This window comes from Harmonia axyridis, chromosome 5, assembly GCF_914767665.1.
Source record: "Harmonia axyridis chromosome 5, icHarAxyr1.1, whole genome shotgun sequence".
Lineage (NCBI taxonomy): Eukaryota > Metazoa > Arthropoda > Insecta > Coleoptera > Coccinellidae > Harmonia > Harmonia axyridis.
In genome coordinates, this window is record NC_059505.1 from 27,036,036 (window position 1) to 27,048,480 (window position 12,445).

The 12,445-nt window shown below is 35.2% G+C and overlaps 1 protein-coding gene across 6 annotated transcripts in view; it reads left to right on the forward strand.

Annotated features, from left to right (window-relative positions):
* LOC123681141 (polypyrimidine tract-binding protein 1) overlaps positions 1–12,445 on the forward strand; it is a 592,501-nt gene that overhangs the window by 260,323 nt on the left and 319,733 nt on the right. Inside the window, exon 1 of one of the 6 annotated variants that reach the window (XM_045619370.1) lies at positions 2,530–2,660. The exons of the other annotated variants lie outside the window; for them this stretch is intronic. The gene's annotated coding sequence lies outside the window, so the exon portion shown is untranslated. Of the gene's footprint in view, positions 1–2,529; positions 2,661–12,445 lie in introns of those variants that run through there. 6 annotated transcript variants of the gene reach the window in all.

The following is a 12,445-nucleotide window of genomic DNA, read 5'->3' on the forward strand; positions in this document are numbered from 1 at the left end:
AAAAGGTTTTTGACCATTTTCTCTTATTTATTTTGATACGAATCATACGATGTTATATATTTTTGAAATCAGGAAAAATTAAGGTTTCAGAAAATGGCACAAAAATCTAGTGTTCCCATTTGAAAAAACATAACTTTGGGTCATAGCTTCGTAATTAAAAATCGTTTTGGAAATACGAGCACGCCACTGGATTCTAAGTAAAAAAGTGCCTGTGTAATGTTTTAATTTCAGAGCTCTATCATCAGTATTAGCGGAGATATAAATGTTTTTCGATATCGCCATTTTTCCAATTTTCGCTTATAACTCGAAAACAAAAGAAGGTGGCCAAAAATGAATACTACCCCTGTTAGTTTCTCAGAAAAAGAGATCGAGAAGTGGGTATCAGATTTTGTCTATCTCATCTGGTCCAAAAGTTGTAGTGCTAAAACATCGAAATTTGCCCACCCTGTACATTGAATTTAATCAAATATCCTCTCATCGAATTTTTTATCAATTATCATTTTTCCGAATTCGGTACGACTATTTTTTTTCCATTTTATGTTTAACGTGATCATTCAGAATGTAATTAAGTTTTGTGTGAAGATTTTTATAATCGACACACAAATTATTCATTTTTTTCTAGTTTTATACTGTCTATGTTTTTAGTGTTTTACTACCAAGAATTGCATATTAACAATTTGGGAAGTACATTCTATAATTGAGCAATTTCGAACTTTATTCAAGTTCATTTCCTGACATTCAAGGTTTCACAAATGGTACTTAGTTTCTGAAGATGACCTTGAAATGCCCTCAAAACTGCTCGGTTACACTATGTTATTCCTAAATTTTTTGATAGATTTGTTTTAGTCAAGATCAACTAAGTACCAATTATTACTGGACTGAAAAAGTTCAATATTTTTTCTCTACTTCTAATGGTTCCCAAGTTATAGGTAACCTCGCTGTGACCTGTACGAAATTACTATAAAAAAACAAATTTTTTATGAAATTTTGATGACTGAAAAAAGTGCCTATAGAATGTTTTTATTTTATGTTTATAACACCAGTTTTAAAGATGTTATGAGAACTTTTTATTTAACGTCATTTTACAATTTCTCTTATGACTTGGACATAGTTGAATTTATGAGGTTGTGGTTTGCAGCAACTCAATTCTCTCAAAAATCGAGACCGAAAAATGTGCCATTCATATTTTTCAGATTCAAGCGATTTTCAGATTCCCTCACTAGACAACGAATTTGGGAGACACGATACATATTTTCTGTATAATATTCATTTATTTACAAGTTCAGAAGGTATTGATATTCTTCCATGAGTTCAAAATTGAAAAAAGGTGCCACGAAGTGTCGAGTTTTCAATTGAACGAGGGGTTGAATGAGCCTTCTGTAAGAGTATTATACATTATTTTCTCTAATTCTGTGGTTATTCCGTTCATTCTTCCACATCTTGTAGAACAAAATCGTGCGAGAATATATCAGAAACGCACAGTTTTCATGGTTATATTTTATTATTCTATGTTGGTACTCCGAACTTTCCGCCACGGCTTTATCTGTCAATTCATCAATTTGCCTTAAAGAAATCAGTTCTGCCAACCAACCTTTTTCAATGCAAAAATCACTAAATTATATTTCATTAATTTCAATGAAAATGCAATGAATTAGAGAATAGTTATTTATAATACAAGTGCAGAAGGCATTGATATTCTTCCACGAGTTCAAAATTCAAAAACGAGCCACGAAGTGGCGAGTTTTGGAATGAACGAGTGATAGAATGAGCCTTCTGTACGAGTATTATACATTATTTTCTCTAATTCATTGCATTTATATTGAAATTAATCAAATATTTTCATAAATATCATTTAGTGATTTTTGCATTGAAAAATGTTGGTTGGCAGAACTGATTTCTTTAAGGCAAATTGATGAATTGACAGATAAAGCCGTGGCGGAAAGTTCGGAGTGCCAACATAGAATAATAAAATATAACCATGAAAACTGTGCGTTTCTGATATATTCTCGCACGATTTTGTTCTACAAGATGTGGAAGAATCAACGGAATAACCACAGAATTAGAGAAAATAATGTATAATACTCGTACAGAAGTCTCATTCTACCACTCGTTCATTCCAAAACTCGTGGAAGAATATCAATGCCTTCTGCACTTGTATTATAAATAACTATTCTTTAATTCACTGGATTTTTACTGAAATTAATGAAATATTTCCATTCAATACGGTTCAGTGATGTTTGCATCAAGAAATGAGGGTTGATAGAACAGTTTTCTGTATCACAAATTTGACAGATGATGAATCTGCGATATTCTCGCACGATTTTATTCTACAAGATGGGGCAGAATCTCTATGGGCAGAATGAACGGATTAACTACAGAATTAGAGAAAATATTCGTACATTGTAATCCTTCTGCAATATAAAAAGAAATCACAGAAAAGAGTCAAATTGAAATTCGAAACTTCAAATTACTTTAATTTAGTTTTGACAGTTGAACATTGACTCTCAAGTCTGAAAGAAATCTATATCAAAAAACTACATATTACAAGTGAAAAAAAATTTAAACACAATGAGAAATCTGTTTCGCCCTCAAGATAATTGAAGTTGAAGAAGGATATCACTCTCAAACTCTCGAAGCCTCCGACCCCACAAGGAAGATCGGTAAGATATTATTCTAGTCCCTAAAAATGTCAAGCTATACCCTCTATGAGCCGTAGTAATTAATTTTGCTGCACGTGGATCTATTGTTTTGATTTAATTAAGATCCAACCCCGAGCTGATGGCAGGGATGTTCATGTGGATCACTCACTGGGTTTGCCAGATATCGTACCTGGGGGAAGAAAAACTGAAGGCGCCCCAGGAAAGCACAGGAACATCCCGGGAAAGCAGCCAGAGATACCTGGTAAATGGTATACGTAGCGTCGGATATACTCGCAGTTTTGACACCGACTGTCTGCGGCTGATTAGGTCTTCCCCGCAATTAGAGCAAGCTAATTAACATAATGCGTGAGGTTGAGGATGATTCAATTCTGGTAGCTTGCCAGAAAAATAACGATCTGATAAATTGTCAGGTATTCGCCGGCGTTACCAACTTGTCGTCGCTTCACTTTCGTTCTTTGTGTGAATAGCTTGCTCTTGTTTCGAAATGGTTTCCTGTTTCAAAATGCTAAATTAGACACTGTGTCCGTAAAGTATGGAACAAATTCATTTTTAGCTAAACAGACCATTTTAAGAAATGATCCTGTAACACGGCGATTTTTGATTTTAATTTACCGTATTTTAAAATAATAATCTAATATACAGGGTGAATTACTTTCGAGTAATGACGTCACCGTCATTTTTTTTGAATGGAACATCCCCATTTTGTCTCAATTTTCCGGATTACTCTAGCTGAGCTGATTCCAAAAATGTATCACATGCTGATTCCAATTGGTACAGGGTGGACAAAAATACAATAGTTTTGTGTGTGCTTATAAAGTAACACGTAACATTCTTTATTAGTTAAATTAATAATATTATCAAAAAAACTTATTGTCTAGCGGCAATTGGTTCGAATGTAACACACTGTAGTTTGTTACATTTTTAGATTAATAAAAATGAGCTGTTTCCAAACACGTTTGGTACTTGTGGTCTAACAGACAGAATATGAAAGAAATTATTTCTTATTTTTATACATTTTTATTAATCTAAAAATGTAACAAACTACAGAGTGTTACATTCAAACCAATTGCCGCTAGACAATAACTATTTTTGATAATATTGTTAATTTAACTAATAAAGAATGTTACGTGTTACTTTATGGACACACACAAAACTATTGTATTTTTGTCCACCCTGTACCAATTGGAATCAACATGTGATACATTTTTGGAATCAGCTCAGCTTAAGTAATCGGAAAATGGGGGTGTTCCATTTGAAAAAAATTACGGTGACGTCATTACTCGAAAGTAATTCGCCCTGTATATTAAATTATTTTTTCAAAATACGGTGAATTAACATCAAAAATCGACGTGCTTCAGGATTATTTCTTAAAATGGTCTGTTTAGTTAAAAATGAATTTGTTCTACACTTTACGGACACAGTTTATACGATACTAGTGAAGTTTGAACTGATATTTTGATAGGAGAAATATTTCAATGAAACAATTCAACAATTTATAAACGTTTCAATGCGTGTATTCTTTCATGGTTAAATGGAATAACCTACTGAACACAATGACATAAGGAGTTGAATTTATAACCAATTTGAGCTGTCAATCATCATTCCTATTAGAAAATCTTAAAAATTTGAAACAGTTTCCGAGCCTGAAACTCGAAATCATTCGATGCAGTGTCCTCTATGTACCATTTTTTCTGGATACAACAGCACCAGAGTCAATCTCGATTTTGGTTCATCTCGAGTGTTTTGACCGCGATCAAGTAATTCTCGAGATCTGTGGTTCCCAAGATCAAATGGTCTCCAGATTTAGTATTCGATTCTCTCCATTCATCGCAAGTATACCGGGTGATCCATTCCAGAGGCGGACCTCATTTTGAGGGAGTAAAGGAAGATATTTTGAAAATCTTTCAATGTGATATGTAGAAGGTAGTTAAAACCACAATTTAAAATTATTATCATACAAGATATAGACCAGTTTTTCATTCTAATACCCTGTATTTGAAGTAAAAAATTAAATCGCTAGCTCAAATAATGAAGAGTTTCTTCATATCACTTGTCCATTCACTACCCTATACACATAACAAAAAAAAGTTTTCAAAATATCGTCATTTACTCCCTCATAATGAGATCCACGTCTGGGGTGGGCCATCTGGTATATTTTAAGAAAACATTTTTCTCTTCGGATGATGCCTATATGAATGTAATCAATTGGATTCCTCTAGTCAGATCCAGCATCGTCCGACCAAAAATTTACTCGAGAGCAATTCGATGTAACTTTTCTCGTCATCAAGGAAAAAAAAAAGAATTCAGTCGCCGTCTGATTTCTAATTTAGACTAATTACTCAGAGGAGATTATTATAGAGATCTCTATCGAAATGTTTTCTCCTCCAGCCACTAGGAAACATCTTCCCGAGAAACGTTTTAATTAAGGAGAAATTCAGAAAATTCCAATTTTGAACCTGGTTAGAACAATAAAGAATCTGTAAGAGGCGGCAGGATTATCTTTGGAGCAAATTAATTAATGAAGTGTGGTAGACGCGTCCAAAGATCCTCCATAGAGATAATAATATTTTAATACCGGCTTTTCAATTTAGAACTTTGAATACTGAAGTTTCTCGGGAGGAGTTTTGTGAAAAGAATGGAACTCTATTTCAACGTTTCATTGCAAGAGAGAGATAAAGAGGCTGGTGGATGTTGTTATATTTCTCGGAACTGTTATACTTCCGCAGGAAGGATTAGGACAATCTGTGGCCCGAGGAAAATAGGTTCTATTTATGCCTTTGCCCTTCGAACTCTCGAAAGTCCAATTAAAAAAGAAAAGAACATCTTCTGAGAAACTGCAGAAAGTAACAAGAAAAATAAGTGATTCTGTTATCGAAACAATTTCCTGGAAGTTGTGCATTTGGGATGTTTGATTTTCTCACTGATACCAGATGATTTGTATTATAAAAATATTTTATTCTAGGAATTGATTGATTCGACAGATTTCTGTATCAAAATTTCATTCAACAGTATAACAATCCAGGCATGCAAATGTTCATGCAAGATATCTTAATAATTGCATTGCAAGGAATATAACAAATACCTTATTGGTACACATTGAAAAATGTCTTTAACTACAAATCTTGAACAAAACGGTCCTGTCTGACAGATGACTAATGGCCAAGGACATTCTCTTTTCTCAACATATTGTAAGAACCTCAAATATCACTCAAAAATTTGCTACTTGGTGATAAATTAACAGTGATGTGCTTGAACTGGCGATGGACGCAGTAACAAAGCCTATATAGAACAAACCTGTTCTACAAATTCGTGCAATCTTCTGAAAGATCTAAAAGAAGCCTGGAAGAGTTGGAACGGAAAAAACCAAAAATACACAGTCAGATTATGCTGAGGAATCATTGCACTATGTGTGCTATGTGTGCCTTGGCAAAGTGGTATCAGAGCCAACAAACAAACTGATGAACTTGCAAAATGGGCGTCTAGAGTATCATCCCTTCTGCACTTGGAAAAGAACACTAGAGGCTGCAGCTCGATAATAATAAATTCCTCTGGATAAATATCCAAATGTTTTGGAAAAGCTGGGGGGGAACTTGCAAGTAGTACCTTCTATACTGCAAAGGCTATAAGCAAATGAAATTTGAATAAGGACATGGAAACAGATGAACAAATACTGTCCATAACTTGCCAGCCTAAGATGAGTTTTGGACAAACAGTAGTAGACGATCTCTTGGAATTGTAAAACAGAGTATATAAAAAAAAATTCTTATCTCTGAAAGGATTTCAAGTCAATCAACTCCTGATATTCAAATCATGACAAATAGGGTGCTATCCATTTGAAATATGATTTATGATTATTTTCAATGAGAACTAATTGTCGTGAACAAATTATAGCAGCATTTTATAGCTATTTTTCACTACGGTTTGTTCTCAAAACCCTCCTTCAACTTAATATTGTGTATTTTGTCTCAACGGCGTCGCCACAAAATCTCTGCTGCTCAAAGAGGAAGGATGCAAAAATCCATTAGACGTTGAAGTAATTAATCAAAAACGTTGCCAGATTTTCAATTCATGTAACCGCTGATCTGAGTCCAGATGAAAGGGAATGTCTCCATAAATTTTCCCAGCTGGCCATCTGTTCGTACCTTGTTATTTTTGTTATGAATGAGGAAAACTATAATTCATTTCTAATACTCTGTGACAGTCAACTAAGAATTCATCCACATACTTCACCTGTTATCGAATGTTTGTCAAATGAATTTTTTTATGTGGCATCACCCAATCGGCATTATTTCTGCGTCAAGATGTTCGGTGAAAACCACATCAAAGTGAGATATCGACCGTGAAGAAGAGAGGACAAATTGGGTAGGTCAGGAATAGCTTCATTATCTTGGTACAAGAGAACTAAGTATAGCTTCCAGTAGTCAACAGCCTGGAGCTAAGATAAATTGATATTTCAACGCCAACTGGGTCAGGATTACAATTGCTTCATTTTATGTGTGTGTTCTTTTGATTCGAGTAGTTTCCTGGGATCAAGTTCGAGAAACCTATTATTAATTATGATTGCAAATGGAATTCCTTGTTCCGAAGCGTTGAGAATATTAAGATTTATGGTGAACATTGCACTTCGTTGAAGAATATCAGGCACAACAAATCTCATCGGTTGGCCACCTACTTCCTTATAAAAGCTGTCTCAAAAGAAAGTTTATATTTGTTTAGCTCAGTGCGTGAGCGCACCAATACAGAAAGTAACTTGGCTATTGGCTATTAAGGCGCTATGAAGCGTTTCTCGCGAGCGGATCGCTCGTTGTGCTCACGTAAATTTTACAAAAATGGTGATTCTGCAACTATAACGCAAACAATACTCAAAATTTTCGTCACTTTGGTCAATGGGTGGAAATATTGAAAAAGACTGGTCCAACACTAGATGAACCGAAACTTGTACGTCGAAGGTTATCAAGAACGGAAAAGAAAATGGAACGAGTAAATCGGTCTATTCGTGATGATCCCGAACTCTCAATTCGGAAGCGTACAAGTGTTTTGAATGTGCATAAATCATCGCATCATTGCAGAACTTTCATAGCGCTAATGAAGGATCATGGTTCCAGCAGGATGGGGCAACTTTAGAGTCCAATGGTTGGGTTCGCAGTGATCATGAAGAATTCGGGGTCGAAATCAATTACATATGTCAGTTTTTCCGGCAACCGCATATATGATAATTCTCCAACGGAATGTACTGGAGGCTTGAAATTTTCAGGATAGGTTCAGGGTTTGAATATATTGGGGTTCCTGAATGAGTCAACTCCGAATGATTTCATTGAAACTTAGGGTATGGATCGTACATCTCATTGGTTACTTTGATTAGTAAGTTGACGATTCGTATACCGTTCGGTCCTTGTGGTCCTCTTGGTCCTCATCGAACTTCTGGTCCTCTTTCACATGATCTAGCCGATCCTTGGACCTGTCCTTCTCCTCCTAGGAATTTTTTCACCATCCTTGCAGTACCTCACAGAACAGCTTTTTGCATTATATTACATATATTTTCACTAAGTCTTAGTTGCTTGATATTCCTCTTGAGATTTTTGGGTACTATTCCTGTTGTTGAGATGATAATTGGAATAGTTCTCGTTGATATCATTCCCCACTGACCCTTCATCTGAAATTCGAGGTCCCGATATTTTGAAATTTTTTCGACTTCTTTCTGACGCATGTTGTTGTTATTTGGTACTGCTACGTCGATGAGTATTGCTGTCTTTTGATGTTTACCGACTAGCAGTATATCTGGCCTGTTGTGAGGGACTGTTTTATCAGTCAAAACTGTACGATCCCAGTACAGTTTATAGCGTTCTTTTTCCAGGATGGTTTCCGGTTGGTATTTGTAGTATGGCATTTTTGCAGAATGAAGTAGTTTTAATATGGTTGCTAATTCATGGTATAGTATCTTTCCTACTGCATCGTGTCTCTATATTCATTTCCTGCAAACATTTGACATCCTACCGTGATATGTTGGATTGCCTCATTCGTTGGACACGCATATCGGCATCAATCGTCAATAATAGTTCGATCCTTACTGATACAGTAATTTCTCGTTGAGTACACTTGATCTTGGATGGCTAAAAAAAAAACCTTCCGTTTCTGAATACATTGCACCTGGTGTGAGCCAATAGTTCGACGCTTCAATGTCGACATGATCCTGGTTTACCTCGTTGAAATGTCTTCCATGCAAGGGCTTCTCTCTCTCCATATTTTCTTGGTTCGTTTAGTGGTTGCATGAAAATTGCCTCTTGTGAAGTTGTAAAGGTGTTGATTCGTCTGCTTCACAAGTATTCCCGTAGGCTTTCTATCTGCCCACTATCAATTTCCATGAGTCCGTTAGACCCTTGCCTCCTTTATTTCTCGGCAGTGTAGTCCTCTCAATACTGCTTTTCGGATGGAGCTTGTTTGTTTTTTGTCATCAACGTTCTCATTTTACGTTGCATTATGATTATTATTATCATATTCTCACTTAACCCTTCAAAATAGGCACAAAACCGCAAATTTCAATCGGACAAAACGATATCCCCTTATTTTCCAAAGCAAACGCGCAAAAATACCGGGAAATTCTTCCGTAATGAAGGCTGGGTTCAGACAGTAAAAGAATTTCAAACAAACCGACGCCCGCCGGCACTCAATAATTCCTAGACGAGGCGCATCGTTGAAAAATGCATCATCGGGCGTGTCGAGCTTGAAATATGCAGCCAAGAATCCGCCTTGGCAACGATGACGGGGGCCCACAACGGCCAAGTAACGATGCGTTTAATATACTATCAGAGCTCTTCGCGGCGACATTCATTAAATCGCCGAGTGGGAACAACAAGTTACACCGGAATCGACACTTCTCATTCCGTGCCATTTTTCTTCTTTTTTCTTCGCGATTCGTGTCGTTTGAGACGTCGACGATTTTCTCTATTCTCATTATTCTCGGTCAATGAGGCGGTTTTGTTTTGGCTCCGTTAGTTTTCGAAGGAAAACAATAAATTTCGACGTTTATGCCTGGAAATGTCATCGACTTCGGCTTGCGATCGCGCTTTTCAATAACGTTTCGACAATTTTATGGCCTCGAGTATTGAATTGACTCGTAAAATGGGGAATTCTAATAAATTTGAGTTATTACAGAAAATAGAAGTGTTAACGCAATGATTATGAGTTGTTTCGAATATGGTTTAAATTTCAAATGACGTCGTTTTTCACAGATAGTTCTCTGAACCGATCGCTCATTTCTTCACAAAGTATATAATTTTCAATTTTTTCGAACCTGGAATGGTGTCAAACTATAAGATTCGTTTTACTGATAATGAAATTCAAAAAAATATAAGGCTAGTCATGAAAATTATAACTTCTGAACCAAAAGACCTAGAAACGTCTTCAATCATATAGAAAATAAAAAAAAATAGTTCCGTGTGAACAGATTCCATTCTGAGTTGATATTTTGCAAGTTAATATAAAATAACAATTTCAACGTTTTTGCAAAATTGTTTGCAAAACATTGGAACACAAAGAAAGAATGCACTGAAGTTATTGAATTCAAGAGCACTTCAGTGCTAGTTTATCAAGCACCAAGTGATCCCTTAGATATACCTATCTATATACAGTTCCTTAGGTCTTCAATGGCGCATCATTGACAAGAGCTCAAAGCTCCTGACTTTATGTTAGTGCCTTCCACATTACATCTATATGTCTTGAAAACTCTGAGACCAAGATGTATAACATTTCAAACTATTCTCTCGAAATCCTCAGGAAGATCCAAATCATCAAAAAGTTTGTAAGGTGTTATAATTGATTATTAAATTTGGGGCTTATTCTCCAGATAAACTTGTATAATTATCACAAAAAAAAAGAAAAACTACAAGAAACATATTCTATCTCAAAAACAAAGCGTTTGTGGTTCCACATTTATATCATTTTCGTTTCGGTGTGCAAGGATCTTGTGACATGACCGATATTGTTGGTATTCACATTGTTGTCTTTTTTCTGGAATAATCGATCACCCTGTATATTTTTTGCGCTCAGAACATTACATGAAATATAAATTCACTTTCAGGATATCAATAGGCGAAAAATTTACGGGGTCATCGATTTGAAATAACAAATTTCATTTTTATTACGGAAAAAAAAAGAGCTCACTACAGTATAAATACAACCATATCACAAGATCCTCACACATCTATAATCTATAAAATCATGCTATATGTTTACGAGATAATTGAGACGTTCCATACAACGCAGTCTGTATAATATCTGGAATGAAAAGCTACGTTATTACAGCGTAGGCAAAATCCGAGATAACGAACAAAGAATTTTGCCGAAAGCGAACCGTCAATACATGTTTTGACTCAGCAAACATTGCCGGTAACATTGATATTGAATCCTAGAATATATCATATCCATTACTAAATAATATGTATAATGTGTGAGGTGAACTAGAGGTAATCTCAAGAAATTTCGTATTATAATAGAAGCTACCTAAAGTTTGGGCCCTCCCTACCTTTGAAGACTGTTATAATGGAAAACCCTGGACCCTGAAATCCCCCAGGGAAATTTAAATTGAAAATGTCGAAAAGCACAATAGCTCTGATGAAGTTATTCCATAACATTGTGGTATTTGCGGAATTAACATAATTCTGTTTTGTTCATCAGATGAATTCCAATTAAATAACATCACAATTCATGGTTATGAAATATTCAAAATTTCTATGAGCTGTGGCAGATGCTATCGAAATGAGGTATTTGATCAGGAATTAATTATGGTAGTTGCTGGCTAATGGCGGCAGATTTGTAATTTTCTGCAATTAACAGATAATGCTCCCTTAATATATTCACCGAATAAATTCTAGGTTTTCATCAGTCAAAAAGAATTACATAGAGATTCAATAAATGAGGAAATCACTGAAGCTTTTGCGCGTTTGGAAATATTGTAATTTATTTGTTCACGAAATCTCGCCTTATTTTTGCTCAATTCAGTTTTCTATGGGCGAAACTTGAGTTTGTTATATGCTCCGAGTAAAAATCATAGATAGAAGGAGCGTATGTCATTTTCAGTGAGCAAATTTTGTACCCTACATGAACTATCAAATTTGACATGAAGCGCGTGGAAATGAAAACATATCAGTGATACGATTTTTCACACAATTCGCGAGTTTCTCCACAAAGAACGCACTTCTTATATCTCATAGTGAATCAACGTTTCATATTAACTCAAAATATATTGAAATAAATACCTAAATATATCAGAAATCCAGAAAACAAACTTCAAGCGCGCCAAACGACGTGGAACAACCGATGACACTAGGACCTTGCCAAACCTTCGATCTCAGCAGATATATACAGAAAATAATAAATATTTTGCTCATTATAAATTCGAAAATTGGGATAAATATCGAATTCCAAATATTCAAATTTGCATATTCCATCGGGAATCACTCAAATAAATATATTTCATTCAATATGATATACATTCATAACGATTTACGACAAATTGTGGATTTGAAAATATATCACAATCTGACAATGTAATCTAACCATGTTGGGGACATGTAAAAATTGCGTATACTCCCTCTATCTATGTTTGTTTCTCTATGGTAATATGCAATGAAAACATAGACCGGCCTAATACTTTCAACACAATGTCATTTATCACTTATTAGAACGGTTTTCTTGAATTTCAACTTTTCTGAAGAAAATAAACCCTAAATTTGTGCGCCGCGGTTTTCTAGAACGGAAATGATTCGTAAATATACAGAATCATCGTC